The following is an 18945-nucleotide window of genomic DNA, read 5'->3' as shown; positions in this document are numbered from 1 at the left end:
AACATACAACAGATATGTAACTGTAAATGTTCAATACATGTAACTTTACAGAATAGCAGACATTACTCTGCAATACTCATTCAGAACTGCATTCATTAGCAAAAGAAGAAAACAAACTAGGAATACTAATTGCAATACACATCAATAGATGCACACGAGGTAGAGCACATCTCACATAAAAATGTTTTCTTCACACACATGGATCATGGTTGCAGCGCTATATAATAACTTGGTAGCAATTGGCATTTGCAGATCCAATCGCCAATTAGCGCCAATTCTGAATTTACTAAGGCATGTTCGCCGCTAGTAGCGTGATTTTATTCATTCGCACATTCCCCTAGTTGAACTCTTGCGCCTGAAATGGGCGCTATTAAATGCAGAGCAACCATTACTTCCCAGTATTCTTTGTAAATCAACCCCCTTGTGTTCAAATGTTATACACCAGTCCACATTAAATGCCATAAGCACCTGTCAGGACTTTTTCACCTTTGTGAATAAAGATATATTTAATTCACTAAATTATTATCTGTGACCTCCACCACAGCACTTATTCCACTTATTTAACTTGATTTTTTTGATTTTTCTTTTCTTTTCAGAGATTGATTCACTTTGGCACTTGTAATCCAGTTCACTTTCACTGATCCACAGTCATTAACCTATTGCTACATGGTACTACATTTCCATTCACATTCAGTGTTCACTCATTGTTATTTTTCTTATTGAATGTTTCTATTGTTTTCAACTACACATAAACACACATATATATATATATATATATATATATATATATATATATATATATATATATCCCCAACAATACACCTTACACGCCAGTATCTAGTATATAAGTTGGGAGAAGTCGGAGATGTGTGACGCGACTCCTATGCTGGGACGCAGCGGCCATTTTGTGGGTTGGAAACTCTGGACATTTCTTTCAATGCGAGTTTGTCTCTCTGTAAGTGTGAGTGCAACCTTTTTTGGATTTTAACAATAAATCGTTTACTTGGATGTCTGCACTATGAGGAATTTCTTTTCTTTTTAAACTGAGTATCAGGTGTTGCGGTGGAACTGCTGAACATATCCCCTTGCCACTGAGAGCTGTCATTTGATTGGTACCTATGCTTACTACTATCTACCTGAGGGTAAGAGGCAGTGTGTTTGGGTGATGTTGGCGGTTTCTTCACATCTGTGATAATTGAATCCTACTCCAACAATCATCCATTATGGACTTTGTTCATTAATTTGATCTATCCATTTACATAGTTACATAGCTACATAGTAGGTGAGGTTGAAAAAAGACACAAGTCCATCAAGTCCAACCTATGTGTGTGATTATATGTCAGTATTACATTGTATATCCCTGTATGTTGTGGTCATTCAGGTGCTAATAGTTTCTTGAAACTCTCAATGCACACGCTGGGACCACCGCCTGTGGAAGAGAATTTCACATCCTTGCCGCTCTTACAGTAAAGAACCCTTTATGTAGTTTAAGGTTAAACCTCTTTTCTTCTAATTTTAATGAGTGGCCACAATTCTTGTTAAACTCTCTTGTGCGAAAAAGTTTTATTCCTATCGTGGGGTCACCAGAACGGTATTTGTATAATGAAATCATACCCCCTCTCAAGCGTCTCTTCTCCAGAGAGAATAAGTTCAGTGCTCGCAACCTTTCCTCATAACTAATATCCTCCAGGCTCTTTATTAGCTTTGTTGCCCTTCTTTGTACTCGCTCCATTTCCAGTACCTCCTTCCTGAGGACTGGTGCCCATTTAGCTTGCTATATCATTTTATTCACCTGTTTATGTTTTTGAACCAACTTCAGCAGTCATTAATTTGGTTAATTTATGGATTATGTTCATGAATTTGATCTATTCTTTTATTTAGCACTGCGCCAGTCTTTATATATGAATTGGGAAGCTTTAAAGTGTTATTAAACCCACAACAGTAAAATCTGTCTGTATATGCAGAATAGCATGCTTGTTATATTCACTGTGGAACTTAAAGAGGAACAGCAGTCTGCTCACATAATTTGTAATAAAAACATATTTGCCATTCTGAAGCTTCCCTCCAACCACTTTGCATATTATTTTATATATACTGTGGTTCTGTACTTGCCAAATATGCTGCAGAAATCTCCCTCCACTGAGTCTGGCTGCAACCATTTTAACTATGGGCAGCTGAAGCTGCTGCCTGTTTATTACCTGGATTTACACAGACACACCGAGGCACACCTCCAGCTCTGCAGATCTCATTGGCCCTCTTATGGCTCATCCCCCTCCCTCCCTGGGAAACTCTCATTAGAGTGAGAGAGAGAGAGAGAGCTGTGCATGATGTCATAAGCCTAGGCTAATGACCAGACAAGAAACAGGAAGTGGGCTGTATAAGGTATTTACTGTCAGAAAAAAAAAATGTTTTACTATCCAAAGATGAAACAACAAGGGCAGAAGATTTAATAGATAGAAAGATGGAAAAAATAACTGAAGTTCTGCTTTAAGTGATTAATCCTATACATTGCTGTTTGATCCTGTATACACAGATCCTCCCCCTCCCGCAGGGTCACGCTGGACAAGTCTAGATAAGACACAGTAATGCCCCGTACACATGATCAGACATTGATCGGACATTCTGACAACAAAATCCATGGATTTTTTCCAATGGATGTTGTCTCAAACTTGTCTTCCATAGACACGGTCACACAAAATTGGTCGGAATTACCGAACGCCAAGAACACGGTGGCGTACAACACGTACGACGAGCCGAAAAAATGAAGTTCAATAGCCAGTGTGGCTCTTCTGCTTGATTCCGAGCATGCGTGGAACTTTGTGCATCGGAATTGTGTACACACAATTGGAATTTCCGACAACGGATTTTGTTGTCGGAAAATTTGAGATCTAGATCTCAAATTTTGTGTGAAGGAAAATCTGATGGAAAATGTCTGATGGAGCCTACAATCAGTCGGAATTTCCAACAAAAAGCTCCCATTGAACATTTTCCATAGGAAAATCTGACCGTGTGTACGGGGCATAAGAGTAGGCCTGCTGCACATGCTCAATTTGGTCTATATTGCTGGAGAGAATATTTCCTGATTGAGCTGAGCTAGTGAGGTCACATGATATTGACATCACACATTTGGGTATGTAGACAGATCCTAAATGACAGCACAGTCTCTCCCTCCTCCTCTTTGCCCAGTAACTTAAAAAGAACACAGTGGGTGGGATGTCACATCTTGATTGATGGATGATCCGCCTCCCATAAAAGCATGAGGACACAGGCTGTAATGGATTTCAAGAGGCAGTTATTCCCATAAACGAGATATCACCACTGTGCATGTTTTTGCAGCATCAGTTACAGCCTGCAGACGTGCATATTGAGGTAATAGACATTTCTAAACTTTTAAAAATACATTTCCCAATTTATAAATTTATAAATAATACAGATTGTGCCAAAAATGTGTTATGCTTTCTTTTTTCATATTTGTGATCCTTCTTTCTCTCTCTTTGCCTTTCCTCTTTTTCTCTCTCCCCTGTAATCCTCGTCCCACCTGGCACCCCACTGCCATATTGCTAACACACTACCCCCTGTCATCCTCATACTCTTCCCACCTGGCACCCCACTGCAACATTGCTAACACCCCATCCCCTGTCATCCTCATGTTCATCACACCTGGCACCCCACTGATACCTTACCAACACCTCACCCCCTGTCATCCTCATCTTCATCACACCCAGCAAACAACTGCAACCTTGCTAACACCCCACCCCTCTCATCTTCATCCTCATCTTCTTTACACCTGGCACCCCACTACAACCTTGCTAACACCCCACCCCCTGTCATCCTCATCTTCATCACACCTGGCACCTCACTGCAACCTTGCTAACACCCCACCTACTGTCATCCTCATCTTCATCACACCTGGCAACCCACTGCAACCTTGCTAACACCCAACCCCCTGATATCCTCATCCTCATGTTCATCAAACCTGGCATCCCACTGCCACCTTGCTAACACATTACCTCCTGTCATCCTCACATCCTCATCACACCTGGCACTCCACTGCAACCTTGCTAACATTTCCCCCCTGTCATCCTCATCCTCATGTTCATCACACCTGACACCCCACTGCAACCTTGCTAACACCCTACCCCCTGTCATCCTCATGTTCATCACACCTGGCAAACCACTGCAACTGTGCTAACATCCCATCCCTGTCATCCTCATCCTCGTCTTCTTCACACCTGGCACCCTACTGCAAGCTTGCTAACACTCCACCCCCGTCATCCTTATCTTCATCACACATGGCACCCCACTGCAATCTTGTTAACACCCCACCCTGTCATCCTCATCTTCATCACACCTGGCACCCCACTGCAACCTTGCTAACACCCAACCCCCTGTCATCCTCATGTTCATCACATTTGGCACCCCACTGCCACCTTGCTAACACACTAACCCCTGTCATCCTCATCACACCTGGCACTCCACTGCAACCTCGCTAAAATGTCCCCCCTGTCATCCTCATCCTTGTGTTCATCACACCTGACACCCCACTGCAATCTTGTTAACACCCCACCCTGTCATCCTCATCTTCATCACACCTGGCACCCCACTGCAACCTTGCTAACACCCAACCCCCTGTCATCCTCATCCTCATGTTCATCACATTTGGCACCCCACTGCCACCTTGCTAACACACTACCCCCTGTCATCCTCATCACACCTGGCACTCCACTGCAACCTCGCTAAAATGTCCCCCCTGTCATCCTCATCCTTGTGTTCATCACACCTGACACCCCACTGCAACCTTGCTAACACCCTACCCCCTGTCATCCTCATGTTCATCACACCTGATACCCTACTGCAACCTTGCTATCAACCTACCCCCTGTCATCCTCATGTTCATCACACCTGGCACCCCACTACGACTTTTCTAACACCGCACCCCCTGTCATCCTCATCCTCGTCTTCTTCACACCTGGCACCCCACTTCAACCTTGCTAACATTACACCCCCTGTCATCCTCATCCTTATCACACTTGGCACATAGCTGTCAACAGTCCAGATTTTCCCGGTCTGTCTGTGTTCCAGGAAAAATCATGGGAAATTGGCATTGTCCCGGCAAACCGGCCGACCACTGTGACCAGCCGCAGCTCCTGGCTATGAAAACATGGCTGCAGGGGATCTCCATGCGGATAGCAAGTGTCTTCCATGTGCACAGGGGAGAGGGGAGGGGCTTCCGATCCAGGCAGCTAATCAGCTAATTTCTCTTCAGTGTACAAGCAGAGCAATTCACTTGTACACTGCAACCGATTAGCTGCCCGATCGGAGGCCATCCCCTCTCCACTGTACACACGGAAGAGACCTGCTAGCCAAATGGAGATCCCGCGGGCACCACAGAGCTGCCATCTGCCCCCCCTCAATTCTCAGTGAGCTGACAGCCAGAGGTGCAAGGGGGGATGCTGCAGGTGAGTGGCCATGCCTGGGGTGATGATCTGCTGGATGTTCTGTGTGTTGGGGGAGGGGTGGGTACAGAGTGATGTGTTGGAGGTGCACATCAAGTCCTGTACCATGTCTGAACCCTCTCACCCACCATCTCACCCTCTCCTGTACCATCTCCACACCCTCTCTGACAGTCTTCTGTATCCTCATCGCACACTCTATAACAGTCTCCTGTACCATGTCCCCACCCTCTCTGACAGTCTCCTGTACCATCTTCGCACCCTCTCTGACAGTCTCCTGTACCATCTTCGCACACTCTCTGACAGTCTCCTGTACCATATTCGCACACTCTCTGACAGTCTCCTGTATCATCTCCATACAGCTTAGGACAGTCTCCTGTACCATCTCCGCACCTCTGACAGTCTCCTGTATCCTCTCCGCACACTTTCTGACAGTCTCTTGTATCATCTCTGCACACTCTGGCAATGTCCTGTATCATCTCCCCACACTCTCTAAAAGTCTCTTGCATCACCTCCGCACACTCTCTGACCGTCTCCCTTTCTCTCTTTTTCTCTCTTTTTCTCCCTTTTCTCTCTTTTTCTCTCTTTCTCCCTTTCTTTCTCTCTCCCTCGCTTTTTCATCTCATACTCTATATTTACGCCCAATATTTAGTTTAAGCAACGCCCATTTTTCGCTGAGACGCGCCTAGCACGCCACATTTTTTCTCATTGCTAAGCCACAACTACAAATAAATGCCCCACCCCTAATTAAAATAAGACTACACCTACATACAAAAAAGTGTCCCTATTAATTTTTCCAGAATGTTGGCAACTATGCTGGCACCCCACTGCAACTGTACTAACAACCTACCCCCTGTCATTCTCATCCTTATCACACCTGGCACACCACTGGCAGCTTGCTAACACCCTACCTCCTATCATCCTCATCACATCTGGCAGCCCACTGCCGCCTTGCTAACAAACTACCCCCTGTCATCCTCATCCTCCTACCACCTGGCACCCCACTGCATCCTTTCTAACACACTACAGCTTATTACAATGTTGAGAGGACAAGGGTCCCTTCCCCACAAATGTGTGGTGGTGGGTAATGTGGTCTGTGGATGGGGGCATATTGAACACTATGTTAACAATAAAGATGCCACCCCAGGTGAATGATTAAAGTGTTACTAAACCCACAACAGTAAAATCAGTCTGTATAAGCAGTAAAGCATGCTTGTTATACCCCTTAGTGTGGAACCTAAGGGTTTAATTCTCTGCATTGTGAAAAAGGGTGTTCGATCCTGTCTGCTCTGATCATCTCCTTCTCCCACAGACTCCAAAAAATAACCTAATATTTACAGTCTATGGAGTCAGGCCAGGGGCATATCCAGGGGGCCCCCCTTCCGAGAAATTAGTGATGGGCCAGTGGGTGAGCGGGCAGGACAGTCAGGGGATGAGTGAGCGGGCGGGCGAGTGTGCGGGCAGGTTAACGAGCGCGCGGGCCAGTTTGCAGGGGTCGGTAGGTGAGTGAGCGGGTAGGTCGGCGGGTGAGTGATGGGGGGGTTGGCAGGTGAGTGTGCAGGCAGGACAGTCATTGGGTGAGTGAGTGGGCGGGCTGGTAGGTAGGTGAGCAGAGGTGCTGGCCAATCAGTGAGCCGGCGGGTGGGGGAGCAGAGAGATGACATCTGTCACCACCCACCCTGCATCACTGCAGTTCCGACCTCACTGCGCAGCCACGGGCAGGAGAGAGATTACATTATCTCTCTGCTACCTGTCTTCACTCTGGCAAGTGACAATCTGCACCTTAGCAGGCCAGTGACAATCAGCAACGTGTGGCAGGTGACATGGCAAGTGACAATCAGCAACGTGTGGCAGGTGACATGGCAAGTGACAATCAGCAACGTGTGGCAGGTGACATGGCAAGTGACAATCAGCAACGTGTGGCAAGTGACAATCCACATCTGGTGGCAGGCAAGTGACAATCCGCAAATTATGGCAGGGACGTAGCAAGTGACAATCTGCATCTGAAGGCAGGACGACGTGGAAAGTGACACACTCGGGGCACCCACTGATTCTACATTATGGTGAGTTTAACCGTTACATTTTATATAACAATGTAATAATAGAAATAATGCGTTTCAATCATCCTGACACCATAACAACTATGGTGCAGTGATGATGAAAGCGCTAACACCAGCCATTGCCCCGATAAATTGCCTGCAAAAAAAATTATTTTCTGGCAGAGACTCCCGAGACTAGATCTGCCCCTGAGTCAGGCTGCACAGTTTGGTGTGTATTGCTAGAGAGTTTTTTTCTTTCTTGGGAGGGTGCATCTGATTAGCACAAGGCCACTCAGCGCTGTCCAGACACAGGATCAGGAGTCTTGAAGCCTGATAGGACAATCATGGGAGAAATTAAAACTTCTCCTACAAGCTATCAGCACACACTGATAGAAATCACAAGATTACTCCAACTGATATATACAGCTGATGTAAAAAGGTATTTATCAGTTTATATTTACTAAAACTATTGCATTTCCGTGTACTGTGGCAGACCAGATATAGTGAATGTAGGTTCTGGGTTTAGTAACACTATAAGTGTCAGCCCTCATTCTTACCTGGACATATAACGAAACTTATTATGGCTTTGCTCACTACATTTCACACATAGTTTTCAGGATCAAAACACTTTTGGCTCCGTTCCCACTCTGCCACTTCTCAGTGTCATTATTACTATAGGGGTCTGAGCATTAAGAAATTCCCCTCTTTTGAGTTGGAGGACCAAGACTTTAGAACAAAATGGACTACCATACTGGACAACGCTTCCAAAGACCTCATGAAATTTCTAGTCAAACACAAAAAGCCTGCCTAGAAACCCTGAAAAATGAAATTAATTCTACACAAAAGGATCTGGACAGATTCTGCCATTTACCAGACTTTGAATTAAAAGATGAGCGACTTACCAACACTTTGGACGCACTGGAAAATGAGATAACCCAGACCAAAAATCCAAATTCTTGAGAGATAAGTTGGACTATAAAGGAGGGATGGTGTATAGATGGCCAATTTACAATCAACATTTCAAAAGAAGAAAACAAAATGAATCAAAACAATCCGTTCTTAGATCATCCTTGGCCTTGACTAGCACACCAAAAAGAATCAGCTTCTCTGACACTGAGGGTGATAATTCTCTTCCCTTAACTTCAACCTCAACAACTAGCCTTCAAGAAAGGAAAAGAAAACTCAAGGATACTTTTTCTGATGAGCGCAATCCCAAACCCCCCAAAATATAAAACAAATGTGGAGAGCCCAAAAGGAAAGGGGGGAGCAACAACTCGAACAAAACAGAAAACAGAAGGGGAAAAAAAACACTGCCATCCAATTTCCAATAACAACCCTAGTACTTCTATTGTTTTGAATCTCTCAAATCAAACGTTATCTAAGGAACCATTGAAGGTCTGAATTTTGCACCCACTACCAACTTTGATCTATCTTCTACATTGATAGATGTGAACAATTTTGCTCGTCGACTCACCCTCAAAAAAAACTTCCTTAATACAGACCTGGAATCCACTGACCCCATTTCCATACCTCCATCCTGCATTCATTCATCGGCTAGTACTGAGTTCGACCTTCAATATTTTTGTCTTATCCATGACATGAGCACCCTAGACACCTTTTGGATACCCGGGAATCCGAGTAGATGACAGAATCAAAACACCAGACTGCCTCAACGTCTCCTCTTACAGTAAATCAGACTTTTACCCTTTACAAAACAGAAGTAGACAACTGGATATTTTTCAAAAATCCATTGAACGTGACCTTGTGGCTCTGGCTAGGTCAACCAACACACCCATGAACAACATGCTTTGCCAAAATCTAACACAGAAAGAAAGGACACTCTTGAAAAACCTACAAGATGACACCAGTATCGTCATAAATAATTCAGACAAGGGAGAAGCAGTGGTCATACTGGATGCCCAGGACTAGGGATGGGCCGAACACCCCCCCCTGGTTCGGTTCGCACCAGAACATCTCGAAAAGGCAAAAAGTTCTAGCAAACCTGCAAACCCTATTAAAGTCTATGGGACATGAATATGAAAAATCAAAAGCCCTAATTTTAAAGGGTTATATGCAAGTTATTGCCATAAAAAGTGTATGGGGACCTGGGTACTGCCCTAGGGGACATGTATCAAATGCAAAAAAAGTTTTTAAAACAATTGTTTTTTCAGGAGCAGTGATTTTAATGATGCTTAAAGTGAAACAATAAAAATTAAATAATCCTTTCAAAATCGTGCCTGGGAGGTCTCATTAGTCTGCCTGTAAAGTGGCGCATATGTGCGATGTATAGAACAGGCCGCAGCAATAATGACATTTCTAAAGGAAAAAGTGTAATATAAACTTGCTCGCGGTTGTAATGTATTGCCAGCTCCCGGCAATATAGATGGAATATCAATGAAAAAAATAGTGTGGGGTTCCCCTCCAGACCATTCCAGGCCCTTTGGGTCTGGTATGGATTTTAAGACCCTTATCCAATCTGGCAGGTCAGGATGGGGGGGTGAACGAGCGAGCAACCCCCCCGAACTATACCAGGCCACATGCCCTCAACATGGGGGGGTGGGTGATTTGGGGACAAGTTGATGGGGACAAGGGCCTCTTCCCGACAACCCTGGTCGGTGGTTCAAGCAATAGGAAAAGAAGATGCCGCTCCAGGTGAGTGATGGAACCAGGTAGGCTGGGGAATGGATTCCTCCCAAGGGTGCTAGCCTCGGCTCGCCGGACGTGCAATTTGGGTAAAAGGAATGGATGGCTGCACACCATGTAGTGGTGAATCTCTTTGTTGTAAAATCCGTTACATGAATAACACCACAGGACAGGCAAACAGATACAGGTAGACGCGTTTCACACAGCGACGCTGTGCTTATTCATAACCCTGAAATGTTCCACTGACATCCCTTAAATAGGGCTCCCCCCTCATGTAAAACACAGATGAGGATGACGTCAGCGGAACATCTAAAATCACTCTCAACTGTTTACCTCATTAGAACAATGAAATCACATGAAGTCAATCAGAACTTTGACTACTACATGCTGAGAGCAACAATGACATAGACATACACAGACATCATAGCCAGTCAAAAGAAAGAAAAAGGAATATAGGAGGGACCAAAAGAATACAATCTATGTCTAAATAAACATCCCATCTAACGTCCCTGTCTGGCCCTATAAGCACTCTATATGAATTACAAAAATAAGGACACATATGATAAAGGCAAACAATTATTGAATAAAATGCTAAATGCATAGAATAAAATTGAAATTGTTGAAAACCACAAACAAAATGTGTCAACCCTCTATTTGGTCCCTCCCACATTCCCTTTTCTTTCTTTTGACTGGCTATGATGTCTGTGTATGTCTGTCGTTGTTGCTCTCAGCATGTAGTAGCCAAAGTTCTGATTGACTTCATGTGATTTCATTATTCTAATGAGGTATACAGCTGAGAGTGATTTTAGATGTTCCGCTGACGTCATTCTCACCTGTGTTATCATGAGGGGGGAGCCCCTATTTGGATCTATCCAGGATAAGACTGTCAAAGTACGCTCATTTAGGAAAACCACCTCCAAGAACGCTCTCCTGCATGCAACCATCTGTCACGCTCCCCACACCATCAAAGCAATACCCCGGGTCAATTTATTTGAATAAGACAAAATTGCTCTAATCTGACTATGACAAAGAAGCACGTCTACTCGAACAGAGACTCCGTGAACGAGGGTACTGCAAATCAATGGTTAAAAAAGTTTGTCGCCAAATTAGGAGTCTCGATAGGAGCAACCTTTTGACTGACAGTTCCCCCCAAGACACTAAATCATCAAATCAACCAGTGTTTTCAAACAATTATAGCTTACAATTTTCAGAAATAAAAAATACCATTACAAGACATCTTTCCATCTTATACAGTGATGACAGTTACAAAACCATCTTAAGACGAGGGATCAGATATGTTGCAAGAAAAACACAAACAATAGGCAACATGATCTCCCCTAGTATGTATACCTCCAACACAACCACATACACTTGGTTGAACATCACTGGATTGTTTAGATGTAATGCCACCAAGTGTTCCACCTGTAACCTTTTAGGTGATCCCCATACTATAATCTCATGCTCTAATGACTTTTCTTTAACCATCAAACAATTAGCCAATTGTCACATGAAATATGCAATCAACATCATTACCTGCACTGCGTGCAAAATCCAATACATAGGCAGAACCACCAGACGCCTCAGTGACAAAAATCACAGACCATCTGTCAGACATTAGAACTAACAAAAACACGAACATAGCGAAACATTTCCTTGTCAAAAGAAGTTTATTGAGTATACAATGTTATAAAGATACATAAAGTAAGTTTACAAGGATCTATAAAGTAAGCTCATTGTTTTACAGTAGGGTTTATATAGGTAAATATCATGAAATTTCAAATATTAAACATTGGGTTCACGTAAACCTAAATTAAAGATATATATCATTTCCTTAGTTACTTTTGTAGGTATTTAAATGATTTATACCTACTATACATATTGTTTACAAGTAGAGTGTATATAGGTCAAATAAATTCTGATAATGAGCTTTAATCGTAAGGTGGAGAAAAGGAAAGAGAAAGAAGAAAAAGGGTTGAAAGGTAGAGGTATGGTCCACAAGGTTGTCCCGCTCGTCAGTTTATTATTCTTTTTAGTTCTCTTTGAAGCCTTAGAATGGGTGTCTCTGTAAGTCATTTAATCTGTTACCATGGCAACAGGACAGAGTCATTGAAGTTTGACAGGAACTGTTGTTTTATCCAAGGATGCCAAAGTTTTTCAAATTTTGGAATTTGATTTTGATCGATGGCTACCATCTTAGCATGGGACATTGTATTATTCATTCTGTGAATTGTTTCTGCTAGTACCAATGTAGGAGATTTCCATGCCTTGGCCACTGTTTGTTTTGCAGCCGTTATTAGTTGGATCATAAGTTTGAATTGAGAGAGTGTTAACCATTCCGGTTTTAGATTAAGTAAAGTTAAATATGGATCTGGCTGTATTATTTTTTTAAATATTTTAGATGCAATCACGAAGACTTCCTTCCAGAAGGTTTGGATTACTGGGCACGTCCACCATATGTGTAAATATGTGCCTATTTCTGGGCATCCTCGAAAACAAAGAGCTGAGGTATTAGGTGAATATTTTGCCACTCTAGCGGGTACAAGGTACCAGCGAGTTAGGACTTTATAATTTGTCTCCAGTGCTAAGATGTTGGGTGAAGATGACTTAGATGTGAGCCATATGTTAGACCAGTCCGTGTCTTCTAAAGTTCGTCCCAGTTCCTCCTCCCACCTCTGAACGTAAGAGGGTCTATTAAGATTTGCTACTCCATATAATTGATTATAAAGTGATGAAATTGTACCTTTAGCAAATGGATCTTTTGTACAGATTGATTCAAAAATGGATAATTGGGATAATGGTGTATCCCCCTTTAGGAATGGTGTATAGAAATTTTTGATTTGGAGATATCTAAATATCTCAGAGTTTGGTAGATCATATTTTTCTCTAAGCGATGGGAATGAAAGGAATGATTTAGATGCTATGAAGTCATTTAGTGTCTGAATGGCTGATGTTGTCCAAGCTTTAAAAGAATTTGGGTAGATCCATGCCGGATAAAAGGCCGGATTTCTGATAAAAGAAAGGAGAGGATTGTGTGGAGATTGTAACTGATATTTGGTTTTTAGTTTATCCCAGAGAGATAAGAAGTGTTTAGTTATGGGATTATGAATTTTAAAGCGGTCTTTAGGATCAAGCCATAATAAATTTGATATTAATAGAGGGTCATTTTCTGAAGCCTCTATAAATACCCATAATGGGATTTCCTGTTTTGCATGGTATTTGGACAGACTGGCCAAATGTGCTGCTCTGTAGTAGTTAGTAAAATTAGGGTATCCCAGGCCTCCTTTATTTTTGGGAAGATGTAGTGTGTGTATAGGTATACGTGGTTTAGAAGAGCCCCATATAAACGAAGTTGCTCTTTTTTGTACTATTCTCAAAAAATAGGAAGGAATTGGAATAGGGAGGACTCTGAATAGATAAAGCAATTTGGGTAGAATAGTCATTTTGATTGCATTAATCTTCCCTATCCAGGATAAAGGAAGTTGCGACCATTGTTTTATTAGATTTGTGATCTGTCTTAATACAGGAGGATAATTGGTTGAGAATAAATCAGAATGAGATGCTGTTAAATGAATTCCAAGATATGGGATTGATTTTTCTGCCCATGTGAATGGGAGTGCAGCCCTAGCCGGGATCAATTCCATGTTTGTGAGTGAAATATTAAGCACTAGGCATTTCTTAGGATTAATCATAAGGCCGGATAGGGCTGCAAATCCATCAAGAGCTGGTATTAAGTTAGGACCAGAGACCTGTGGTGATGATAGAAAAAGTAATATATCGTCTGCAAATATACATAATTTGTGTGTAATACCTCCTACTTCAATGCCAGTTATAGTTTGGTTTGTTCTGATGTATTGGGCCATGGGTTTGAGTATAAGGGCAAATAATAAGGGAGATAATGGGCAACCCTGTCGGGTACCTCTTTCGATATTAAAGGCTTCAGATTTGTATCCAGCATATTTTATATAGGCTTTGGGTTTATTATATAATGCTTTGATCCATGTTAAAAAGTGGGGTCCAAAACCCCATTTTTGTAATGAATATTGCATATATTGCCAGGATACTGTGTCAAATGCCCTCTTAATATCGAGAGATAGAAAACATAAAGGGATTTTCCGTTTTTTAGCAATATGTGCCAATAACACTGCCCTGCGTATATTATCGCCTGCCTGTCTATTTGGCATGAAGCCTACTTGATCTCTATGTATTAATTTTCCTATAATGCTATTGAGGCGTTTTGCTATTATTTTTGCTAATAATTTAATATCGAGGTTTAACAGAGAGATAGGCCGATAATTCACACAGGAAGTATCATCAGAAAGGGGTTTTGGGATCATACAAACAATTGCCATTAGTGTTTCTTGCCGAAAAGAATGTCCATCTAGAAGTTTGTTAAAAGTTTCAGTGAGAATGGGAGAGAGTATTTCTGAGAATGTTATATAGTATAAAGCCGAGTAGCCGTCTGGGCCTGGTCTTTTGTTAAGTTTTAGGTCTTTTATGGCGTTAGCAACTTCATCTATAGTTATAGGCTCATCCAAACTGCTTTTTTGATTCTGAGATAACACAGGTAAGGTTATTTTTGAGAAGAAGGATTCAGCCTCTGTAGGATTAAATTCATTGTTTGTCTTGTATAAAGTTGCGAGATGTGAGTGAAATTTATGGACTATTTTAACTGGATTACAAGTGTAAACATTTTTTGATAATTTCAAATGTATTGGTTTGAAAGATTTGTTAGTTGAATTTAATGCCCGAGCCAAATATGTACCTGGTTTGTTTGTATTCATGTAGAAATTGTGTTTGGAGCGTTTGAGGGATTTATCAACTGACTCAGTGAGAAATAGATCGTATTCCAATCTAGATTTTTCCAGATGAGATTTTGTACTCGTGCATGGATTATCTTGAAATGATATGTAGGCTGCATTAAAATTGAGTTCTAGTTTTTTTGCTAGATTTTTGCGTTCCCGTTTAAATAGTGCCATTTGTCTTTGTATTGTACCACGCAAGACAGGCTTATGAGCTTCCCACAGTGTTATTGGGGAGATGTCTGTTGTATTATTAATTGATATGTATTCCTTTAAAGCTTGTTCAATGGCAATCTGATGTAGTGGGTGTTTGAGCATTATGTCCGGTAAGTACCACGTTGGGTCATGCGCTTTTGGTATGGCTGAGGCTATAGTGGTGTATACTGCATTATGGTCAGACCACGGAATAGGAATTATATCTGATGCAATAATTTCTGGTATCATTCCTATTGTTAGAAAAATATGATCTATTCTGGTGAAGGTTTGATGAGGGTGCGAGAAATAAGTGAATTTCTTTTTCATTGGGTTACTTTCTCTCCATGAATCTACCAGATTGTATTTGGAAAGAAGTTGAGAAAAAGGTAATCTAGAGGTTATTTTGGATGGTGTAAAAGGTGATTTATCTAGAAATGGGAGGAGGACCTGGTTCGAATCCCCACACATTATCACTGTTCCTATTTTGTGTGTATTAATCACTTGTAATATATGTGAGAGGAATGGTGTAGGTTGTTTGTTAGGAGCGTAGTAGGAAATCACCGTGATTGCTGTATCCATTATATAACCCATGAGTATCAGGTATCTACCTTCTGGGTCTTTAATTTCTGATGATAAGGTGAATGGTGTGGATCGGTGAAATGCAATTAGAGTTCCCCTTTGCTTGGTACAGGCAGAAGCCGTGTAAATTTGTTGATAAAAAGGAGAAATATATTTTGGAGTAGAATCTTTGGTGAAGTGTGTTTCTTGGAGGCATACTATGTGAGCCTTCTTGTTATGGAAAGTACGGAAGGCTTTGGTCCTTTTTTGAGGGACATTTATTCCCTGAACATTCAGGGAAAGTATATTCAGTGGTGCCATGGCAATAGATCAAATAGTTTTGACTTACTTTTTGTTATGCAGAGCTGACTGCACAGATCAACCTGTGTGGACTGAAGAGATGAATAGATAGAAAAGAAACCAGTGAATTCTGGAGTAAAGAGTAAACAAAAAACACATGAGATTAGATGATACATTGTATAAATTATTTTTTGCAAGTAATCACAATTTACCCGTGAAAGAGAATAAATATCTCTCTCAGGGGAATAAGTGCCTTCGTCACACTCCCACATAATATGGTTGGGAGAATGAGGAGGGCTAATGGGGGTACACGGATCTTCCGCTTACAGGAGAGAAGTGCTATGTCAAAAGACATCAAAACGATGTTTCATTAATTGGAGTGCAGAATATAGTTTTTGTTGAAATTATTTATTCCAGGGTGGTTGTATATGGTTAGTCTTGCCCTAGGCTAAATAATTCAGTTAGAAAGGTACTGTTAATAACTTTGGTATTGATGAAGATAGTTTAAATTATTTGGGGATTTTAACCCTTTTAGAGTAAACAATTACATATTTTATTCATATGTAACTGTTTAGATATGTTAACTCATAAAATTGAGGTTGTATTGCTTCAGATTAGAATAAACAAAAACATAATTCTAGGAACTAGTTAGGTAATAATATATTTGTTTTAAGAAAAGAAAGAAAAAGCTTCCATTACTTCTGGATTATTGAACATATTTGTTCTAAAAAGTAATAAATCTATTGTTATTACCTGATAATATATAACTGAACAAGAATTTCCTTATTTCACTTATATATTCTAAGGCTATATGAATCAGAAGTAATAAGAAATATAACTGGAATGTAACATGATCCCACACAGTGTGTGACTATCAGAATGCAGTTACATTCAGTTATAAATACAGGTTTTTTATAGAGAACCATCTCTTAGTATAATAAATGAAGAGATATCAGGAATTAGGATGTCAGTCCATTGAATCTTCTTGGTCCATGGATGATGTGGCATAACGGCCTCTTTTGTGAGAATGATTCCCATTTTGTTCTGAAATTTTCTGGGTGCTGCCTGAAGGTGAAGATGATGCCATTCTTCTGCGTGTGGGAGTGTTGCTGCTTGTGGGTTCTGTCAGATTTAATTTTAAAAGGGTTTGTTGTAGTTCATCTGCTGATCTGCTTCTGTAAATTGTACCTTGGTAGTTAAATCTGACTGAAAAGGGGAAGCCCCATTGATACATAATGTTGTGGCGTTGCAGTTCCATTAGTTGGGGTTTCATGGATCGTCTTTTAGTAATAGTAAGTTGGGATAGGTCAGCAAAAATTTGATAATTGTGTCCTTGAAAATTAAGTTCCTTTTTTTCTCTTGCAGCAATTAGTATTTGTTCTTTCGTTCTGTAATAATGAAATTTTGTGATTATATCACGTGGGGGTCCATCTTTCTTTTTGGCTGTGAGGGCTCTGTGTACTCTGTCCAGTTCTAAACGTTCAATAGGGATATCTGGCTTTAGTTCTTGTAATAGAGCAGTAATAGTAGATTGCAGGTCTGTCACAGTTTCAGGTATTCCCCTTATACGCAAGTTTGAACGTCTGGCTCTATTTTCGTAATCTTCGAGCTTAGTTTGAAGTATTAAATTCTCTTTTTTTAATTGTTCCAATTCTGTTATATTTTCTTGGGTTGTAATTTCAATTTCATCCATTTTTATTTCTAAGGCTGCGGTGCGGTTTCCCAGCTCTCTTATTTCTTTGGTTAGGCTTTTTGTTATTTGGTCTGAGGTTTGTTTTAAAGCCTTATGAAGCATCTTTTCAAATTGTAATAATATTACTGGGGATACTGAGGAGGCTTGTGGAGAAGTTTGTAAGAGGATTTGTTCTGTATCTGACTCAAATGGAGAGTCTTGCTGTGACATTTTCTGTCTGTGAGAGCGCCCTGATGCTGTATCTTGTGAGGTGACTGGAGCTGCTTCAGCTGCAGTGAGTGCCTGTGAGCTCTTTGTGAGGTGATTTTTATTTCTGCCACGGTTTCCTCCCAGTACCATATTTCCTGCCCAAACTTTCACAGTTTGTTCCCTGGGGCAAAAAGGTTCAAATGGATACCTTTTGAGCCTGCAGGCTCCGCTTTGTCCTTCTCTTCTCTCCTCAGCGGTGTGGAGCTCTAACAATGCATGTCTGCTCTGCTAGGCTCCGCCTCCTGCCCCCCCATAGCGAAACATTTCAACCAATTCCACTAAGGGGATACACAGACTCTTAAAGTTCAAATAATTGGAAATCAATTGCACTATCCATGGTGGTGATCATTTTTCCCTTCTCTGCAAAAGGGAGGTCTGTTGGGTCTTTAGCATAGATAGAAGAATTCCTAAAGGCTTAAACTCTGAGTTAGATATTACCCACTACTATGAATAAGTGTCTCTTTAACAGTGCCATAATCAAAAATATATTGATACACTGACTTGCCTCTGGAATGACTGTATACAGTATTTATACATTTATACATTCAATATACTCTTATGTATAGGATTAACATATGATCATTCCTGTATAATCTTAAGTATCTATTGGAACTCTTAGGGAATTCATTTCCACTTTTATTTTCTATTGGACGTTGCAGACAATAACAAAAAAAGCTCTTTAAACAGTTTTAACCATGAATAAACAAAAAAAAAAAAATGCTAAAAAATAAACAATTTATTTTTACCTATACACATATTAATAAATATATATATATATATATATATATATATATATATATATATATATATATATATATATATATATATATATATATTATTTTTTTTTTTTTTTTTTTTTTTTCCTTGCACTCACAATTTTATGAATTGTATAGGAAGTAGCACTTTAGGTTAAATTGCACTGACAGATCTATAAATACCCATCACAATGAATCATACACACCTGCTACTTCTTTACACCTGAGTGATTACCAATGATGCTTAAATACTCCCCACAT

At 40.8% G+C, this 18945-nt stretch overlaps 1 protein-coding gene across 1 annotated transcript in view; it reads right to left on the bottom strand.

Moving 5' to 3' along the window:
- Positions 1–18945, bottom strand: part of PYGM (glycogen phosphorylase, muscle associated) — a 1234135-nt gene that overhangs the window by 683020 nt on the left and 532170 nt on the right. The window lies entirely within an intron of this gene.

Source organism: Aquarana catesbeiana, linkage group LG11 (assembly GCF_042186555.1).
Source record: "Aquarana catesbeiana isolate 2022-GZ linkage group LG11, ASM4218655v1, whole genome shotgun sequence".
NCBI lineage: Eukaryota > Metazoa > Chordata > Amphibia > Anura > Ranidae > Aquarana > Aquarana catesbeiana.
The sequence above is the reverse complement of the archived record's forward strand: the minus strand, read 5'-3'. Positions and strand labels throughout refer to the sequence as shown.